At 35.3% G+C, this 22,769-nt stretch overlaps 1 pseudogene; it reads right to left on the bottom strand.

The window, feature by feature from the left end:
* Window positions 1-1,209: 1,209 nt before the first annotated feature.
* Window positions 1,210-15,039, bottom strand: LOC122278440 (annotated as a pseudogene).
* Window positions 15,040-22,769: the final 7,730 nt, after the last annotated feature.

Genomic DNA, 22,769 nt, shown 5'->3' with positions numbered 1-22,769 from the left:
TTGTTATGATATAATGTAAATCACCACTTATATCCCCAAAAATTTAATCAAATCAAGATAATAATCAAATCAAATCCTCAACAGATAGTGAGAACATGCATGCATTCACTTCTGCAATTGTTTTTTCCTTTTTTTCTTTTCACCCCAAGTTTGTCAAACAATTATTCGAGCACACGGTAACAAATTTTGTCGCCATATCATGAAAAGGTTTTTACATTCTCTTAGAAAGGTTCTTAGATTTCAGAGATAGAGTATCATATCTAGGAAAAGTACTGATCGGGTTTTGTATTTTAATAAAAAAGAATTGTTCTTCCATCCATATATCTTGTTTTCATGACCACTACTTTGATGGTAACATCCATGCATGAAATTTATTGTTAGGATGAAACGTTAAATTAGACTAAGAAATTAACTATGACTTTTACAACTAATTACGTACCTAGCTATCGAATCAAACTCTTTAATTAAAATCCTAATGTTATTTTTCATCTTAAATTAAATCTCATTATTCCACTAACACCGTCCCGGTAAATATATTGCCACATTTTAAATAATTTTAAAACTAATTATTTAAATAGAAAGCTACTTAAAATGTGATAATTATTAAGCTTGCGTGACTACCGATCATGATGATTGATACAACTTACTATTGAGAAAAGCATTTCTCAATTCTTTATTGCAAGTCGATACATGCATTGAAATCAATTACTAATTGATAGATAATTGAAAAATAATATATACTTTTCAATAATTCAATATCACATTAAAAGATGATAAAATGAAGATTGATAATCTAAAAGGGCCATAAATAACATTTAAAAGATTTCTTTATTAATCTCAGCACATTCTTATTGTTCCCAATAAATGATCAATGCCCTTTCCCAATGAGAACTGTTATAGACACAAAAAGATTACGCAAAATAAATTCATAAATTGATGTAGCTTCATGAAATCCTTTAGATTTACTCTATAATAAAAGTAACTTTACATTTTGACTTACCACTTCAAGCCACATTAGTTTGTGAGTTTATTTTTATGTAATCATTTTGTGGCTAAAGTATTTTTCTTTTCCAATTAATTAATTGATTACACGATCCCATTCCAATATTAATATATTATAATATTATGGGTTAAAATTTGTAGATGTTGAATAAAAAAATATTTATATTTCATATCCATAGGGAAATTTGAGTGGCCTTCTCCCAAAGATTACCCTAAAATTGTAGATGATAAAATGGAGAGCCTCTCTTTTGAGGAGTTTTCTGTTGCCCTATGCTCGATGCTCCGACAAATGCCATATATTAGTCACAATCTATAGGGCTAACAAAAAATTTTAATATCAAATGTCAACTTCACATAGAAAAGAAATTATATATGAAGTTCCAACTAGTGTCTAATAAGATTTTAGGTAATTGGTGAAGTCATGAATGTCTTTTTAATGAGTATTCTGTTGTTGCAGGATATAACAAAATCCAGGCCCAGGAAGAGGCAGCCAACGTGCAAGAATGACATATTCTAAATGATTCAGATTAACTTCATAGACATTCTCCTAGCCATAGTGGTTTGATTCAAGGGGTTACATTTTACACACTAGCAGTTAGGTTGAAACTGTTAGAAATAGTAGATCAAAGTACATTGTGGAAAAGATATTATCTCGTACATGGAAAATATCTTAGATTTGATGCAGTTATTCCACGGATTCTTCATCATCGTTGTTAATCCAATCTTCACATATCGATGATGGAGTTTGCTACGTGATAAGACCAGAACAACAATAACATATTCGATAGTCTAAATGCCGAGACTAAAGAGAATATGTGAGAGAGAGGTTTTCACTTTTTGTCTTACAAGCCATATTTTTCACTAAGGGGAGAGGGGCTATAAGCCCCTCCTCTTGTAACCCACGGTTGGGCTTAAATGTCTAGTCATAATTCACATATAAATATACAAGCATAATTGCTAGGCATTTGAATAGCAATGTTTTCCTACTATGGGTGCACCTTTCTTACATCTCCCACTCGGATATAGTGGGCAAGATCTCAAGTTTGCATATTTTAATATGTTCTCAATTTTGTTCATATTGGCAAATAGGGTGTATGACTATCGAGCAGAGCTGGAAAAGAAAAATGAGAGCACTAACCAAATCCCTCTAAGAGAAGGCCAGCATAGAAACATTCATAAAAGTGTCTCGTTATGCCCTGAATTATTTGATCACATCAGACTAAGCATCCCTAAACCCTCTCGAGTCTAAATAATTCAGAGCAATGCTCAATTTCTCTTTAGACTGTATCATTCATAGTCGTACATAATATGCCAAAGTAGTAGACACTAAAACATCAACCTCATGACATAGTCAAAGGTCTCCTAAGGGTATAAATAAATTAAGGTCATCAATTATGACCTACAGGACTCACACGGTGAGGAAGCATGGATTCATTCACTCACCTTTACTGTTGGTCACAGAAACACATATATTATGAAATACATGCTACAGTGAAGTTCTCTTTCCAAAGAAAGAAAGAACGTATATCTAATTTCAATACATCATACAAATTTTAGTCTAGTCACTATCTCAGTCCCTTCATTTGCTCGCTATCCAAAACACCAAAGAGGATCCAGCATCTGGCTAAACCATAAGCTACATGGATTGTGGGTAACCATGCACGGTCTTTTAAATATGATGAACCTCATCTTAGCTCCCACTAAGGTGACATATATTTTGTGTCTTACAACTTATCTCTCTCTGGACAAGTACTAAGTGATACATTGTCTTATCTTTGCTCGCTACCCCTTTCTAGTGCCAAAGGCGATCGCTCGTATGAGTAAGCTTATCTAAGTCTGTCGACATAAATTTTTCACCATAACTACCAAATTTATGGTGAATGTGTGTTTACCAAAAAAATGCTTCCAGCCATGCCACATGATCATAGAACACACCAGTGTCATGTGCACAACAAGCAATACCATGATGGAGGAAAATCACTTGGTCAGCTAAAAAATAATCAAACCACAACTCTCAAGTGGTGTTTAATGACCATTTCTCTCTATGCACAATTTCATGTAGTAAAAACATATGCTCTTTCCAAGAGACTCTATTTTTATATGTAAAAGTCATTTACACAGCCATGAAGTGAGTGACAACTAATCATGAATCTCATTGAGGTTAAACTCACAACATAAACCTTAGATTCTAGTCAGCAAGTCTTGTGACTTTCAGAATCTACAAGGTGATCACAAATCTCATTCAACAAACTTAATTTACGACTTCAAGGTTTCATATGAATCTCTTATACTCAACAAAAGCATGTGAGATAACCATCATTTATTTTTTATTAAGGGTAAAGCAATTAGAACCTTTGCCCCCAAAGACAATCACAATAGTCTAGTAATTACTTTTAATGTCTTGACCAATTGCATCACAAACTCACTTATTCAAATAAGCTACATTTACCCCCTAACAAAATCTCGACCTTTAACTCCTATGAGCAAACAATAATGGAAACACCAAATAGTATATAAGGCAAAACTAGATTCTTTGGTATTTTTCACATTATTAATTGTCTATGGATTTTGAATAAAAGCTCCTAAAAACTATTTTTCTTATACTCAGTCTCACAAGTCTTCTTAGCTAAAAAAGTCATGGTATGGAAAATATCTAAAAAAACTCATTTAAGACGTTTTTACCCTTTTGTGCTTTGTTAGGTTTTCAAACTTGAGAGAAGTTATGAAGTCTTCATGGCTACCACCAAGGACCAGCCGGGCCTCCAGGCGATAGCTGAGCGTCTGTGCACAATCTCCTCAGCCATTACCAGAGGTTTTTGTCCCACAAAGACAGAGCAAGCTAATAGATGGGGAAATTTGTGTCATTTTCTTGAAAGAGGAAATAGAACGTTCTACTAAGCCGTTCAAGTTCTCGATGGTGCTGAAGTCCATGAGGCAACGCCCTTCGCTAGACAATATTCACTCATTCATTTGGAATTGGTGGGGACTGGGCTTGCAACCTATGGTTTCTTCCATGTGTAGACGTAGAAACATTTTCATTCGGCTATCAAATGAGGCAATTTTTTGAAGGCTCTGCCCAGGGAAGTAATGGACATCAATGGAGTAACATATAGGGCTTTCCACTGGCACCCTGATTTTAATGAGGACAAGGAACCTTCGCTTGTGCTAGTATGGGTAGTATTACCGGGCTTACCTCTGAATGTCTACCATGAATTTTTCCTGAAGAACATTATTTTCCCTATTGGTATTTTCTTATTCGAGACAACACCACAAAGTGTGCTACTAGGACAGATGGGGCTCTGGTGTGTGTGGAGATGGACGCGGCTAAGGCTCCTCTCCATGGGATTTTGATTGGAATACCCCATAAGCCGAGCAGTTTGTATGTTGCGATTGAATACGAGACCCTACCAGCATATTGCTGCAAATGCAATATATAGTGCCACAATGAAAAAACTTGCCATTGGAGGGAGGGAGGAAAAAACGAGGGTGAGAGGAAAAAACATGAAGGGGAGAAGGAAAACTTGGAAAATAAAATGGAGGAGGGGAAGTTGAAGGGGATAGCCAAAGGAAATGTACAAGGTAACAATGGGGAGGGGAGGAGCAATGCAGAAATAGAGGGGAGCATAAATGAAAACTTAGAGATGCGGCCTTTATAGTTGGAGGGGAGTGAAGAGTCACCATCTAGAGTAGTAGAAACAAAGGAGGAAGAGACTCAAGCACAAAGGGCCGAGTAGGAAGTTGGGAGACAAGATTTTGAATGAAGGCACTTGGTCGGACACCTTGTTGATAGAATATGTCACCATGGTGCAAGACTCGTTATAGCTGATGAGAGGTTTGTTGAGTGGATTACTAATCACAAGTGATTCAGTAGAGCAAGTATGTGCTTTAGAAGCTGTAGAAAGCGGTCTGTTAATGAAGATGGATGAAACAGTAAATATAGGACTAGGTGAGCAGGATTATGGAGCTCAGAAAGGTTTCCTGTTGGATCCATCAGATAGTGAAACGCAGCCTAGAAAGGAGCTAGAACAGAAAAAAAGGAGAAATTTAAGAAGCTCTAACATGCTTCTTAGCAAGCCCTAACGTCTAAATTTTTAATGTGTAAGCCTCTTCATTAGAATATAAAGGGGTTGGAGATATCAAGAAGGAGACTATGTAAGATGGTGAAAAGAAATGAAACAAATTTCCTTATGTTGGCAGAGCCGTTTGCCAATGAAGAAAGGCTGAAATTATTGCAGAACAAGTTAAACTTTAAATCATACTTCTCAAACCAAAATGTAGGGCTGATCTGCAAGTTTCAATCCTAAACGCCAGTGCCCAACATGTCATGGTCTCCTTACCTTTTGAGAACTAGCGGATGTACATATCCATAATTTATGCAAAGTGCAGATATCAAGATCGCAAGGAGCTTCGAATGTCTCTATAGCAGGACATTCCAAATGATGGTCATGGCTAGGCCTAGGGGACTTCAATATTATTCGAGAGGATGATGAAAGGCATGGAGGTAGTCCCCGTCTGAGGGTGGCAATGAAAGAGTTTAATGATTTTATTGAACAAAGTGGCCTAAGGGATATGATGGGTTTGGCATGTAGTTGGTCGAAACTAGATCAATGATTGATCAATTCGAAGGCAATTTCTCTGTTCCCATATACGAGGTGCATTTACCTACCAAGAACAACCTCGGACCATGCGCCAATGGTATTTGAGCTAAGGATGGAGGTCTTCTGGTATGGACTAGCAACTTTTAAATTCTAACAAATGTGGGTGTCACATTAGGGGTTTGGGAAGTTGGTGCAGGAAGTTTGGCAACAACAATCAGAGGAAGTGGACTAAATTGGCTAACGGGCAAACTAAAAAAATTAAAAGTGGCTCTAAAAGAGTGGAACACCAAAGTGTTTGGAAGGATTGAGCAACACATAGAATGTCGGGAAATGAGGATTGAAAGTCTAGAACACCCGCTACAACATCAATTCTCGGAGGACATTGAGCTGGACCTGCTTGTTACAAGGGAAGAGCTGGCTGTGTGGAACCAACAAGAAGAAACAAGGCTATCCCAACAGGCAAAACTAAATTGGATAGAGAATGGGGAAGCTTCGGCCCATTTCTTCATATCCTTCACCTCAAATTCAAGAATGACATTGCAGGAAATGAGACTAAGGGTTGGTAGTGTCCTCAAAACTCTGAAGGACATTCATCTGGGGATGGTGAATTATTTCAGAAACCTTCTTGAAGCTAGGCCATAGAGCCCCCCCCCCCCCCCTCCGGCCCTAATCTAGTTGAATATATCCATTCCGAGATCAATGAATAGAAAAATCAAAAGATCACGAGGTCCCCAAGAAGTATGTTCTCTATCTCGATAGAAAGCAGTCTGGGTTCAAATTGGTTTGGCTCAGGCTTTTATCGATCATGTTGGGAATGGGTAGAGTCAAATGTGGTGGATGTTGTCAGAGAATTCTTAGTGGAGCCCCCCTCCTACAGTTTTACTTGGCCTCTCCTATAGTTCCAATCCCAAAAGGAAAAAAAATCCTATGAGCTTCAAAAAATTTAGACCCATCAGCTTGTGCTCGGTCGTCTATAAGGTATGCTTTAAAATTATAGTGAAGAGGCTGTCTCTTTTATTGTGTAGACTGGTATGTCTGGAACAAGGTGCCTTCCTATCAGGTTAAAGCATATTTGAGAACATATCCTTAGTCCAAGAAATGGTTCACCAAATAAAAAACTAGGTTCATGGTGGAAATACTCTCATTAAGGTTGACATGGTCAAGGCCTAAGACAGTATAGACTAGAATTTTTTGCTACATGTTATGAGCTCATTTGGTTTCTCTCAGGAAGTTTGTGACTTGGTTAAACAATGCATTTCATCCTCTTGGTTCTCGGTGGCTATGAATGGGACTACATAAGGCTTTTTTTTCCTTGTGGCCGTGGACTAAGTTAGGAGGATCCTTTGTCGCTATATTTATTTATATTGGTAGAGGAAATCCTATCTAGGTTACTAAAGAAGAACTTAACAGATGGGAGAATAGAGCCATTCAGCCACCATCGGGGAGTGCCGCTTATCTCCCACTTACTCTATGCCGATGACATTATGGTGTTTGCCAACGAAATCTGCTCGTCCCTTAAAAAAAATTAGGGATATATTTCAACTATATGAGGATTGATTGGGACAAGCAATCAACAAGGAGAAATAGCTAGTAGACGGAGGGGAACACTAAGAATTATGGGCTACACGGAAGGCACTTTCCCTGTTAAATACCTAGGGGTTCTGATAGTGTCTGGTTAGCTCAAAGTGAGTCACTTTGATGAATTAGCGACTAGCATCAGAGGAAAATTGGGAGGATGGCAATAGAGGATTTTGTCAAACGGGGCTTGGGGATACTCTTTCTGAGGTAGGTGGTGGCTAGCATGCCAATCCATTTACTCTCAGTGGTGTAGGCGCCAAAAACACTTCCCAACAAAATAAACCAGCTGATGAATAATTTCTTTTAGGGGTCCTTAGAGGGAAAAACAAAGAGGAAATGGGTAGACTGGTCCTCCGTGTGCAGGCTAACTTGAGAGGGAGGTGTGGGATTTCGTAAGGTCTAGGAAGTACAAAGATCCCTCTTCATGAAGTTTGCTTGGAAACTTTTAATGGAAAACTCGGTGTGGACGAATTTCTTCAAAGCCAAGTATGTAAAATCAAATCATATTCCACTGGTAGAGGATCCCATTTCTGGAAAGGCATTATGATGAGTCTTCTGATTATCCTCAACAATGCAAGATGGCATATTTGAGAAGGAAACATCTCGTTCTAGGATGATCATTGGATGGAAAATGGACCCCTAGCTGATGAGTTGTCCATTATATCATGGCCTGATCTAAAAGTGTAGAAGTGTAGGCTGGAAAATGGCTGGGACATGGCCATGCTCAGGACCTTAGTGGGTGACGACAAGTCAGAAGAGATTATAAGTTGCCTTGGACAACAAAAAGAAGGGGCATACCTGCTGGTATGGACTTCAAATGCGAACGGTGGATTCTCCTCTAAAAGCATATAGGATGCATTAGAGTTAAATCACCAAAAATGAGTTGGGCAGAATGGATGTGGAATGTGGTACTTCCAAAAAAATATTTGATCACTACGTGGAAGGCAAGAAATGGTTGTCTTAGCATCGATGATAGAATACACAAACTGAGCATCCCCAAGGTATCAAAATGTGAATGATGTGAAGAGGGGTGTTTAGAGGACCAAGATCATGTTCTGGCTATAGGCAAGGTTGCAAAGGAAATATGGAGAAGAGCTTCAACACAAGTGGGCATGTCTTTCGACCCAGGGGAAAAATGGAAGGAAAAAGTTGACCAATGGCTCAGGCGTGCTGGCAGATCATCCCAAAAAGGTTGCTTAATTGGCCTCATGCCCTCTATCTTAACGTGGTCTCTTTGGCTTTGGAGATGTAAAGCACGAATGGAAGGAATTGCGATGCCAATCAAGTCCCTCTAGTAGCCGATCAATGCTGTCATTGCCTGGATTGGACTCCCACTTAAAGCTGGTAATAAAATGCAACCTGGAGATGAGAAGCTACTGAATGGTTTTTCGATATTGTTTAAAGCCCCAAGAAGGAAGAGAGTGTGTATGGTGTAAACTGAACGTCTATGGGAGCTGCCCAGGAAATCCAGGCCGTATGGAGGTGACTCACTCAAAAATGAGTAGCACTAATGTTATCCCAAGTGCAGGAGGATGTCGTGTAATAATTAGGAATAAATTCCTAGATCGTCTCCTCAGGGAAAAGTTGCTTAAAATTAAACTTGTTAAAAAAATGTAAAAAACTTCACAAAGAGAAAATAATATGATGGTATATGCAATGGATGAAAAAAGGTACTAGTCATGGACTAGATTCATGTCTTTTGAATTTTTGTTTGTTGGATTGGAATGTAAAGAACTAATAAATTAAACTAAGAAACTAATAAAACTAAATTAAGCATTAAACTAAATTAGAAAATAATTGACAAAACTTAAAGAAGTAAGAAAAATAAATAACACGAAATAAGTAAACAGAAACTCAAAAGTATTCTATAAACTTTAAACTGAAGTTAAATGAAATAGGGAATGAAAAGTCTAAACGAAAACGTCCTTTCACGATTCAATTGAAATTCGAAACGAAAAGGAACAATTTCTTACGTATAAAAACTCTAGAACAATACCTTTTATTGTATGAAACAAACTAGTAATGAAACAAACTAATAATGAAACAAACTAGAAATGAAACAAATTAGAAATGAAACAAACTAGAAATGAAACAAACTAGAAATGAAACAATTTAGAAATGAAACAAACTAGAAATGAAACAATTTAGAAATGAAACAAACTAGAAATGAAACAAACTAGTAACTTAATGGAAATTAAGGTATTACACTCAATGAAATACAATTCTAGAACAAATATTAATGCAGTAAAAAAATATGCTAAAACAACAAAGCTTTGAAACTTAAAAGAGAAACAAAATTTCTTAAAACAAAAGGAGCTAATTCTTTTAAAGTAAATAGCAGAAAATTTGTGTGTTGACAAGTGTTTTTCTAAGATTGAGTTGTCCTCAATTGTACTCTAAATTATTCTTTTCTTTAAAATTCGGTTGTGCACCTCCTTTTATAGCCAAAAATCTTGGCTACTTCATCATTCAATTGGTTTTGCATTCACACCCAACAACCAAGTCTTCAATCTTGCTTTCACACTCATTTTTGGCCACTTGCTTCCTCTTTCTTTTGCCGTGTCTTCCATTCCATTCCTCTTCAATTATTTTATTCAATTGGTTTAGTAATTCAAACCAAACAACAAAGTCCAACATGCCTAACTCTTTATTCAACTCTTACCTAACTCTTGCCTAACTCTTGCCTAACTTTTGCCTAACTCTTTGTTCAATTTCTTCATTGCCGACTTCCTCATTTTATTTCTTCAATTTGTTATTCAATTTAAGCACATGTTCCTTCATTCACCTACTGCTTTGACCGGTCCAAATTCTCTCACAATTCAGCACATGTCTCCATTCCATCCATCAATATATATATGTTAAGTAGGCGCCAAAACTCCCTTTGATTTCTTCATGGTTAGGCACGGCTTCTTCCTTTGATTTCTTCATGGTTAGGCACGGCTTCTTCCTTTGATTTTGTCACATGTTTTCTTCTCTTTCTTCCTTCATTTCGATTTGTCTAATTCAATGGAAATGAAGCAGCCTTTTGTGACTTCTTTAATGTTTAATTTGGTGGAGAGTAGCAGCCTTCTTCTTCATATAATTTCGGTGGACACAAAAGCTTCTTGTTGGATTTGATTAAACTTGGTCTTTTGAAGCTCTAAGCCTATATTCATCACCATATATGCTTGGATCCATGATATCTTTATTAAATCACATTTTTTTGTTGTAGAACAAAGGCCTGGAATAGGCATTGCATGAACAAATGGAAATGAAAAGTAGAGAATCAATAGGAGAGAAAGACATAACCAAACATGCAAGATAAACAAAATAAACATTTATTTGAAGTATGTGAACTCATAACTCATGCACAAAGAGCAAAAATATGTGTCCAATGAACTTTGATCACGAAAATGAAGACATGTGAAGCCATTCCATTATCGACCTAGTTCAGTTTATTTTGTTTCTCAATTCTAGAGGAAAAGATCAGAATGCACAGTAATCAATAGTTGGTAGAATTCAAGCATAAATTCATGCTTTTAATCAATTAAAATCACAATTTTGATTTATTCATTTTAACCATTTTTCCATTTAAAACCAATAATAATGTCATGATGAATTTAAAATACATTGGTTTTAAATAGTAAAAATGTGCAATATTCCAGCTCAATCAGGAGGCCGGTGGTGTTATAAGGGATGACCATGGGAAAATGAAACTAGCTTTTTCTTTAGGCCTAGGTCATGGAATGAACAACCAAGCATAACTAATGGCCTTCTTTATGGATTAAGGCATTGTAGAAAACTTGACCTAATGCAGGTGGAAGTGGAGCTAGACTCCCTGCTAGTGGTGCAATGGTTGGAGAAAAAACAAGTTGGAATCTGGTGCATGGAGGAGTATTGAGAGGAGATCCAAGACTTAATCTCTAACATGCAGGTTGTGGCAAGGCAAGTGTACAGAGAGTGCAATGCAGCAGTAGACTTCTTAGCCTGCATGCTACCTGGTTCACAACAAAGTGAGTGGATGTAGTTTGGGGACCTACCTCACCTCCTCAAAGGAATTTTGAAAATTGACCAACTAGGACTCCCATGTATGCAATGTTAGTTTGTCGTTTCTTTTTTGTGCAAAAGATGTATTTCAATTGGCTTTTGCCTTGTATGGTGGTTCCCTCCCCTTTAGTGAGGTTTCAATACAAAATCACCCCCTGATGGGTTTATTATTACTTTTTTAAAAAAACTCATTGTATGGAAAACCTCTTATTAGGCAGTAATTAATAATCTAAGACAACTAGATCGTCAACTCTTTTAGGAGGACATTTTTCTGAGATAGTCAACAGCATTCAAAGAACCCCATTTTATTCAATACATTGTTAAAAAAATGACTAGGTACATTGGGTATATTTGAATGCATAGTTCATTTAGGCTTCATGTAAATAGTACCAACATCATTCATTTGCCTTTTATATCAAAAAGTACAAGCAACAATCATGTGCTCACAGTACTTTGTGCCTAAACATAAAAAAAAAAAACTAACCATCTAATTCTTCTACGAGACACAACTATTTGACTCTTTCAAGAAAAATTTTAATAAATGTGTGATCATTGGTTATCTAACTGCAACTCAATTAGTGCCAAGAGATGGATTTATACCTTAATCCACTCCAATTTTCTTTTGTCAATAAGATCAAAAACCCCAGGTTGGATCATCTATGTGAAGTGATTCTTAGATTCTACGTTAAGGTTCCTACTATGTGAATTCAATGCCTTTAGTGGAGTTAAGTTACAAATATTATCTTCTAGTCTCTAAACAACAAGATAATATTGATATATTACTTCTACGTTATTTATGAGGATATTTATATTCTATGAATTTTGGAAGTCACTATCACTAATGGTACACCTTCACTCAAAGCTATACTCCCACTATCTTTGCGCTAGATAAATAACACGCAACTTCTATTATTACCCACAAGTTTTCAAAGGTAAAATAGTCGTTTAGCTCTATCTGATAGTTAATCTCTAACTTCTAAAAAAATTGTAGTGCATGTGTCCCACGTGCACTTCCAATTTTTCTCTAGATCTTTTCGAGGTTTATACTATAATGATAGTCTAAGACTATGTGACACTCATAATAATCTTCATTCGTTTCCAACTATTACTCATGGAAGAGATTAATGAGATAATTAAGTTGCATAAATAATCTGTAGGCTTTCTTCTTGGTTATCTCAAAGTTACTAACCTATGCGTATCAAATTGCACACACATCTAAGATAAAAGATTCACTATGCTTCCTAAGACACATCGCAAGATAAAAAATTCACTATACTTCCTAATCATCTTTTTCATCACAAAGCCCAATTATTAATTTTTAACTTAATTTTCATGCAAATTTGTATCTAATAGGATATCAATTCCAAATTAATCTCAACTATACTCCCACTAGCTAGGATAAGCAACCTATCGAGTTACTCACATACAAAAAGAGTGTCTTCTCATTTTGAGCCAATCATAAGCTTGGACAATACAAACTCAAACTATTTAACCCTCTATTTTACCACATCTAAAAATTATTTTAAAGAATAATTTCTAAAATTAGCCTAGCAAATACTAGTGATAAAATAAGCTCATATAATTACATGTAATCACAAAACATGTACAAAAATAATCACATCACATTTCATTCAAATAATTATTATTCACCTAAAAAATAATAATTTAGGCAATTTATAACCTAAAATAAAATGCCTAACAAATGTGAAAAAAATTATCTCATGATATCATGGCATGCATGAATTCAATAATGATAATCATACAAATAATATTTAAAAAAATATTCATGTGTCACAATAATACGCTGATTAATAAATAAAAGCAACAAAAATACTAATAATAAGCTCTAGCCCAATAGTTGTGCATATAGCCCTTGTGTGTGAGGTCTTGGGTTCAAAACACCACATAGACCTTGAATCAAGTGGATGAGCTAGGATGTGTACCCTGCACACTGGGCTCTCCCATAGCCAGCGGGCCGTGCCTTTCTTTGGTGCCCAGTAGCTGCATGGGCCTCTTCCTGTTGGGCTCAAGGCCCACTTCGGCCTAGTAGGCAAAGTTATAATCTTCCTTTGGTAAATTAGGATGACAATATTACACTGCGAAAATGATATTATCTCGTAAGAAATATCTTAGATCTAGTGCAGTTGTTCCACTAATTCTTCATCATCGTTGTTAATCCAATCTTCCCATATCGATGGTGGAGTGTGTTACGTGATAAGACCAGAGCAATACCAACATATTCCACAGCCTAAATGTCGGGACTAAAGAGAATTTGTGAGAGAGTGATTTTCACTTTTTGTCTTACAAGTCATATTTTTCATTAAGGGGAGAGGCCGCTCCTCTAGTAACCAATGAATGGGCTTAAATGTCCATTCACATATAAATATGCCAAGTATAACTTCTAGGCATATGAATAGCAAGGGGTTCCCACTATGGGTGCCCCTTTCTTACAAAAACATAGAAGGGTAAGTTAACAATTGTTTTCCTGCACGATTCTTTTGATCAGGTTTTAGCTTTACTATATCTAGATCAGAGTAAACTTGCACCTCCATGATATCTCCAACATTGACTACAAAAGCATTTTGAAGAGGTTTTACTGGAACCCATCTTCCATCCTTTCAGATTTGGCAGCCTTCGGTTTCAATGAGCTGAGAGAGAATTGTTAGAGCATCTGCATTAGAATGTGGAGTAAATCCAATGGCTTTATCTGGTTCATGGAGGATAGTAGTTCATCCTCATAGACTGAATTCCATCACTAAACAGATCCCTCATTTCATCAGCATCCATCTTAAAAAATTTGGCCACATGGCCTAAGATTTCCATGGCCAAATTTTGTAGTTCTATATAGTAAGCTTGCAAGGTGTTTATGCAACAATCATATGAAGTTGAATTTAAATCATGTTTGTGCATTTAAAATCACACTGAAGGTACAGAGAAACCTGAGCTTTAAGGGAAGTTTTGCAAATAGGTCACTCTTTCTTAGATTGAAAGGAAGAGTAGTTGCATAGAACATGTCAGACCAGTCCAGCTTTTGATCCTCTAAAACTACAAAAAGCTACCCAAAGCCCTCATGATTGTCTGTCTGTTGCCAAAGTTTCTTATTTTCTTCATAAGGAAGTCTGAAAAAATTCTCAATTTATGTCTTGAATTCGAATTCTTCTAGCAAGGAAGTACTAACTCTATGGTTTACAACCTGATCTTAACAATACAAGAACAATAGTGATAATCAGTCAAAGTAGTGATGCTAGACTTGAAAAAAAAAAAAACGAGAGAGAGAGAGAGAGAGAAGGGGTGGAAAGGGCAAGGCAAGTGTTGGCCAAGTTATGGCAGCACTCATAATTTTTGGCAAGGTTCATGTGTTTTTGGCCTGGAGGCATGCTATTCCGATCAAGTTGTGTATGGTTGGTGAGCTTAGTGCACTGTCTTTATTCATGTCTTCATGAGTAGCTACGCTAATAAGGAATAAATATATCTTAAAAACTAAGAGGGAGGCAAAGGCCTTAGGATGAGAAATTCTAAGATCAGTGAGAAGTTGCTTCAACCAATTGAGTTCACATGTGGTTATGGCCATAGCTAGATATTCAGTTTCACCAGAAGACCTTTCTATTGTAGTCTATTTCTTTGTACGCCATGAGATTGGATTGGTCCCTAACTGAATGAAATATTTGGTGGTGGAATGGCGAGTGGTGGGACAACTAGCCCAATTAGAATGAGTGTATGATATGACATGCATACTGCTAGAGGAAGAGAAGAAAATGCCTTGGCCTGGATTGCCTTTGATGTAACGAAAAACACGAGTAGCGGCAGTCATGTGAGGAACCTGAGGAGCATGCATGAACTAATTGCATAGACAATGTCAAGTTGGGTGATGGTCAAATAGATGAGTTGTTCAACTAGGCGTTTGTAAGTGCAAGAATCAGGGATGATATCGTCGTCTTTAGTGTTGAGTGTCAAGTGTTGTTCCATAGGAAAATGGCCAGTTTGGGCACCAAGTTGTCCACTGTTGGAAAGAATATCAAAAGCATATTTGCACTAATTGAGAAAGATACCTTTATGAGAGCGAGCAACTTCAAGTCTGAGAAAATATTTCAAAAAACCAAGATCTTTGGTTTTGAAATGGGTGGAGAGGAGTTTTTTGAAAATCTCGATTTGAGAGATATCGTTACCAGCAACCAAGATATCATCAACATAAATAAGAACGAGAGTAATACTGGTGGAGGTGACAAGAGTAAATAAAGAATGATCAGCTTGAGATGATGGAAACATGCATCAAGAAGCATAGACGTTAGTTTAAAAACTAGTTGTAGGAGGCTTGTTTAAGGCCATAATGAGATTTTCGTAGTTGATAGACACAAGTCTCCCCCTTTATGCAATATTCGGGAGGTGGTGTCATGTAGACTTTTCCATTAAGGTCGTCGTGTAAGTAGGCATTGTTGACGTCAAATTGACTAATGACAAACTTATATGGGGGCATTCTAGAGATGGAAAGTTCTCAATTAAGTCAACTTATTTCCTACTTTGTGATCAACACAGGACAAAAGCTAGTGGTGGTTAAGTAGAGATGGTAATTCTGGGATGAGGAAGTAGCATTAGGCCTTATTAGTTCCAAATGTGGTGACAGTCTTCATATGGAAAGCAGTAGGGGATGCTCTACCTACTAAAGGGAATCTGTTAAAAAGGAAGATCACTGAGGATGGGCTGTGTCTAATATGTCAGTAGGAGATTGAGACAAGCTGTCATGTGCTGTGGAGTTGTGTGGCAACTCGAGATATATGGGCAGAAATATTGAGTCCTTTACAAAAAGCTAAATGCATGGGAGGTGACTTTTGCCTATTGTGGGAGAAGCTATTGCAGCAAAATAATAAAGCAAAACTTGAAGTGATTGCAAGTGCGTTTAGAAGGATTTGGTTACGTAGGAACAAGATGTTCTTCCAAGGTATTTGTGACATTCCTGGTAAGGTATGACATGGGGGCAAGAATGAAGGTAGAAAACTTTCAAAAGGCTTAGGAAATCATAAGAGTACAGCATGAGGGACAGTGTGTCAAATTAAATAGTTTGAAATGGTCTCCTCTAGTTGAGAATTGGTTAAAGTTGAACTGGGATGCAGCTTTAGATATGGAAAAATAGGTGATGGGTAGGGGGATTGTAATCAGGAATAGGCTTGGGGATCTAATAGCCTATGCTAGTTGGTTAATGTAGCTGATCCTATGTGGGCTGAACTTTTAGTCTTAGAATGAGCTACATAATTGGTTGGTGAGTTGGGGCTTCATCATATTGTCTTTGAAGGGGATGCACTTAATGTGGTTAAAGAAGTAAAGAGCAAAGATGTTAGTTGGGCATGGTATCAGCAAAAGATTGTAGATTTGTAACAGTTTTTTGGCTCCATGGTAACTAGACAAATCCAATTTATCTCAAGGAGTGGAAATCGAGCTGCACACATGATGGCCAAATTAGCTTTTCATTTTGTTGATGAAGTAGTTTGGATTGAGGAAGGTCCTTTTGAAATTATGCATTGTATCGAGTTAGAAAATTTTGTTTTAGACTCTTGATTTAAATGCAATGAAGGATGATGTTATTTAAAAATAATAAAAAAATTGATATTTAAAAAAAGATTTAAAGATATGCAAAAAAAAAAAATTGAAAGAAAAGAAAAAAAAAAATACATTTGCACTTACTGATACAATGTGGGGGCACCATTCTCTGTCTCCATATCATTGTCCTTGATCAATAGCATTGCATCATTTGCTTATGTTTTCCTTGGAAAACCATAAAATTGCAATTTTAATGATTAATTGAGGGAGCAATGGCATTGGAATAGCCATTTGTTGTAGTTAGCCATGTTTTATCTAAGTTATCCTTATTTTCATCTACATTGAAATAGGCAATCTTGATTTTAGCGATAATAATTCAACATATTTGTTGATAAGTGTCTATTAGGCAAATAATATAATATTCTTTGGAGATGATTTTTGGAACTGTGAGATAAATTATGTCAATACCCGAATAAGGAAAAACTAGAAGAAACTGTATGAGAGGCATTTGGCATAGAAGAAATAAAGTAGTCTTTGAGAATCTTTTTGAAAATCATCACAGGTAATCAAAACTGCTTTAACAAACATAAAGGAGTATAAGCAAGCTCAGAAGAGGAAGCATGCATGGAAAGCAAAGTGGTGAGGATAAGAGAAAAGAGAGGCAACTATGGAAAAATCCAAGGGAGGACTTTCTCAAGGCCAATTTTGATGCAACTATTGATGCCGAAAATCAAAGAGTGGATTTGGGCATCATAATCAGGAATAGTGAAGGGGAAATCATGGCTTCCTGCTGTGATCAACTTCAAATGGTGGCTCAACCAATTTTGGCAGAAAGTTTAGCACTCTGGAAAGTAGTAGAGCTATGTCCAAGTTTGAGTTTTAGCAAAGTTATGTTCGAAGGAAATGCACAAATGGTAATAAATGCAATAAAAAATTCAGAAGAAAGTTCGGCATGGTATGGTTGAGGATGTTTTGATTGTTGAACATTATTTTAATTTTCTTGAGGGTCTTGGTAGTTTTGATGCATAGATTGTTGGAAATTATGAAAATAAAAATAAAAAAGTATTTAAAAATAAATTAAAAAAGGCATTGAAAATGTAGATAAAAAAATTTAAAAATAATAATATTTTATTATCATAGAAAGTAAAATGATAACTAATCTAATTTGGAGTTCAGAACTAAGTTTTAAATGATTGGCTAAAATCTAAAAAGTAGCGTACCATTCACCAAACTTTACCTAAATCTTTGCTTATATTGATCCTCAGGGTTTACATCGCTTGAAATAGCAGTTGGAAATCGATGGAGTTAGGGATGGTTGGCTGGAGTTTTGGACCTTTTCTTTTTCTTGTCAATATGGACCCATCATATAAGTGGGTCTCTTTGGGCTTTTAAATAGGGCCTCTTGGGCTCAAAATCCAATTTGTCATCTCTTGATCAGGTCATGAACAACGAAGTGGAGATCGTTTTCTCGACATTGAATTATCATATACTTCTCCCGATCGACTACATACCCTCCCGGCATAAAGTAGTATTTGTTGTAATGCAGTACTATATAATTATAATATTATTGATGCATTGAATCTTATAAGTCTACATTACTTTATGGTAATATTGATTGACAAGATCATATATAGGTACAACGTGAGCTACGTATATATATAATAATGGTCGACAAAAGATATTGAATATTATATTATTTTAATAATTTAAAAATTAAATTTGCAATGCATGTTCAAAAAAACCATATTTTTAAGATATGTGGTAGTTTCAAACTCTTTATCTCCTTGTTTTTATTTGTAAACTGAGTGATTTATTGTAATACATTATATTATAAAATACATATAACGTATCTTATATAACCATGTCAATCTGTGAGTTTATTTTTATAAAATTTTTTTGTGCTTATAACATTTTTCTTTGTTATATAGTAAGTTAACGCATAATATCTAACCACATCAATAGTGCGTGAGATTACTTTTATGACCATCCATGACCCGGATTCAGGAAAAAAAAAAATACATCAAAAAGAGGATGATCAGGTTAATTTAATGGACTCTCTCCCACAAACATGGAATATATAATAAATGGTAGATCAGTTTTGAAATGGTGAGTGCATGCTTATCAAATTAAACTTTAATCAAATTTGACTTGTCGCAACTTAATTAGCTTATCCTAATCTTGAGAATAATTTGACACAAAATTATTATTTTAGTTCCAATATCTTAATCACTTATAAGTTGGACCTTATATTATGCATTTCTGTCCACTAATATTGTAGTACGTCAAAGTCTATCATTTTACATGTTAATATCTTAAATTCTTAATGCATGCATCGCAATAAGAAAAATAGACAATTGTTAGATACTACTTATTTCTAGCGAAAATGAATATATTTTGCTAAAATGAGTCGCATGGGTTCCCCTGTTACTAGTGTTAGAACCGGCTGTTAGAACGTGATCATAACATGATCATGTATAATATATAATATGGATGGAGAAAGGAGCTACCTCACATGGCTAGCTAGGATGTTGAAATTCAGAATTAATTTTATTCAAAAACCCCATGTGCGGAATCTATATAATTATATATATATATATATATATATATATATATGCATGCATCTTGCTAAATTTAGTTGAACTGCCATTCCGATAAGCTCGATCGATCCTTTGCATGCGCTAGCTGTCTTATGGTAACTACGGCTATCGTGATAATGCATGGTATCCGGACTGAACATTTTGTAGAGGATCATATCATGCATATACTTTACCTACAAATGAATCTTATAAAACCAAACGAATAAAATAAACTAACTTAACGTGGTAGTTAGGTTAGATTAATATAAAATTCATTTTCTTGTAAATGACACTTTTCTTTATAAATATAACACTTCTCTTTCTAGTGATTCCTCCATTTTTATATAAAAGTGATGTAATTTGTAGGGAGAAACCAAGTCAATGTACGTCTGTGGCGCTAAACAATATATCAAGCAAATTAAGGCACAGATCACCCAATTTGGTATTTCGTTAATTAAGAACTATTGCGTGGGCACAGATCACTCATAAGTAGATTCAATTTCAAACCTACTTAATGATCATAATAATAATAATAATATGCTTTAATGGTAGATTTATGAAAGTGATATGATAGAATTACTTGATGTTTTCTTCTTTTTCTTGAGCTATTTCTATATTTTTCTTTTTTATATCAGAATTTATATTTTTTAAAAAGAAACATATACTCAAATACGGTCTAATTATTTATAAAAAACAATTATTTTCTATCAAACAGCCCAGCCGCGCGATCAACTGTCTGCCTTCGAGTACTCTAGCTAGGGCTATATATAGATGAGTCGAATTCGAGACTGTAGTGGATAGCTAAATTTGATCTATTTTTTGAACTTTTATTCGAAGGCATATCAAGATGACAACAAGTGTAATACTAGTCGAAACATGATTTTGTCTTATCTTTGTTAATATATCAAATATTTTCATTATAAACTTAAAAATAATAATATGTAAATGGAGGAGTCAATATTGATTTGGCTCGAGCTAGGGACGTCCCAATGCCCATCTTCAGTAAAAGACAACTGCTAAAAGGAGTTGTTGATCGTGAATAGACTCTAGCCGTACTCCTGTTAATTTATTAGGACGGATAGACCTTTGCATTGTGCATATGATCAATAGAGTGATGACGAAATAATTCGGTGATATCAGGGATACGCCTTATATGGCTAAGTCTTATACGAAGTTGATCGATTAATAATACTCATCTAATATTTTCCACGTCTATATATAAAGATAACAGGTAACCCTCTAATGATCATCTAATTAAGTATTCTTAAACTGCTATAATTCATTTATTGCTAACTTAAGCATCAAAGGTATCTCAGGCATACAATACCGTTAACATTACTAGCTACATGTGAACTGGTCATAGGTGATGGTGGGACACATCTTTATAGTAAGAAATTTGAAATTATTCAAGTGTATACAAGTCATGCACGATGTTGAGTACTTTTATATGAACTGTAGCATTTATATAATGATAATGATTCTTAATTTTGTGTATACAAATGGCTCATCGATCATTGCATGGTCGAGCCGAACTTGAATCTTTAAACAACTTGTCGATTGGTTTTATTTATAATTTATAGCCCTAACCTTGATGCCACATGATATGATCCACTTGGTCGACAACTGATAGTGGCGTACGTGGAGATAAATAATATCAACAATCAATATGCATTATTGATGAAGATTATACTATTAAAAGAAGTTTGAATTTGTACTAAACCTTGGGAATTCTACCATTAAAAGGAGTTAAGTTGAAGGTGATGTTGATCAGAAAAAGCGGTTGGTTTTGTCGAATATTACTAAACTCATAAGTTGCAAATTCGTCAAACCATACTCATCAACTTTCACAAAAGAAAAAAGGGATTTAAGCACGTTTTGATTTGCATTAATTATATGCTTGGAAGATCAATACATGCACCATCACATGGAGGAGTAGTATATGTGGTTGATGAAAACATAAACCATCACGCAACAAGGACAGGTGCAAGGGGGATGGATAATCTTCAGAAATTTTGGACACTTGTACTTACTTTTGGCCTTTTGGGATAGGCATTAGCTAGGCAAAGAATATTAATTTAGATACAAGTCTTGGTCATGACTTGACTATAGTACATGAATGTTTATTAATTCATTATATTTCTCCCACGTGATGAAATAGCTAGCTCCAACTACAATTCCAAACGGAGCTTGACACATTCATTTTGTTTTCTTTGAAATAAAACTTTGGAGCTGATTCCATTAAATCAATTATGAAATACATGGAGGAGAGTCCTCCACAATAACAATTACATCAGAAATGACTAAGACATATTTTGCCAAAACATGTGCAATAACATTTCTATCTCTTCTTACATTAAAAGTATCCCATCTAACAAAGTTCCTAAGCTACTCCTTGGCTTCATACACATACATGACTACACTGGTCCACTGGACATCCTCTTTCATGAAAGCTTGAATGGTCTGTAGTGAGTCTGCTTCAAGTATGATCTTGTTTAATCTCAAGTCCAAACCAAAAATTGTTACTTGCAATGCGCCATATGATTCAACCAACAAAGGATCAAGAAATAGACACTTGTTCTTCGTCAAAGTTGCAATGATTGATCCTCCCTTCATAGTCTCTTACCACAACTCCAATCCCAATTTTGGACCAAGTCCTGTCTACAGCTGCATCCTAGTTTAATTTATATGTATGCATAGGAGGTGGTTACCACTTAATTGGTATCAACTCTGCCACAAGGATCTGTTGAGCTAGTTACTTATTGAAGAAAAGTCTAACCCCACACACAAGATGAAGTGTTAAAATTATGATATAAATAATTAAATGTACATCTTTATATGATTTCAAACTCGTAAATATAAACTTTTGAAATAAGTGATGATTTTACAAAAAATACTTAATATTTTACAAAATAATTATTATGCACTCAACACGTATTGAAATAGTCGGTCTTATAAAGATGAAAAAATATTAATATTTTAAATTTTTATAATTATACAGGTTTCATAATACCTACACTGTATAAATTGACATATGATGCTTGCAAATGTATAGGAAAACTGGTGCATAATTAACAGAAGAATGTATTGGTTTTAAGAGGTCATGAATGGCCGGAATGTATTCATTTTACGTTGAAACTAATTTGTCTTAAAACAGAAGAATATTGTTGGATATGTAGTACTGTACGTATGCCTAATATTGCTTGCTTGAGCTTCTTGTATATCTTTATATTTTTACTCTGAATAAATACATCCTTATCTAAAAAATAAAAAATTACAATTAGTTTTCCATCAAGTTAATTTCGTTCTTGGGCACCATGCATGATTAAGGGTGGTGGCCACTTAATTGTTCTAATTAGGTTACTCCCATGTAACTTGACATGTGCAATGTTCTAAGTTCAGAATTTCAAATATTCTAAGCTATTAATATTAGCCACCAAATGATGATTCTTTAAATTTC

The sequence above is a fragment of the Carya illinoinensis genome, chromosome 10 (genome assembly GCF_018687715.1).
Source record: "Carya illinoinensis cultivar Pawnee chromosome 10, C.illinoinensisPawnee_v1, whole genome shotgun sequence".
Lineage (NCBI taxonomy): Eukaryota > Viridiplantae > Streptophyta > Magnoliopsida > Fagales > Juglandaceae > Carya > Carya illinoinensis.
This window is presented reverse-complemented; position numbering and strand designations above follow the sequence as displayed.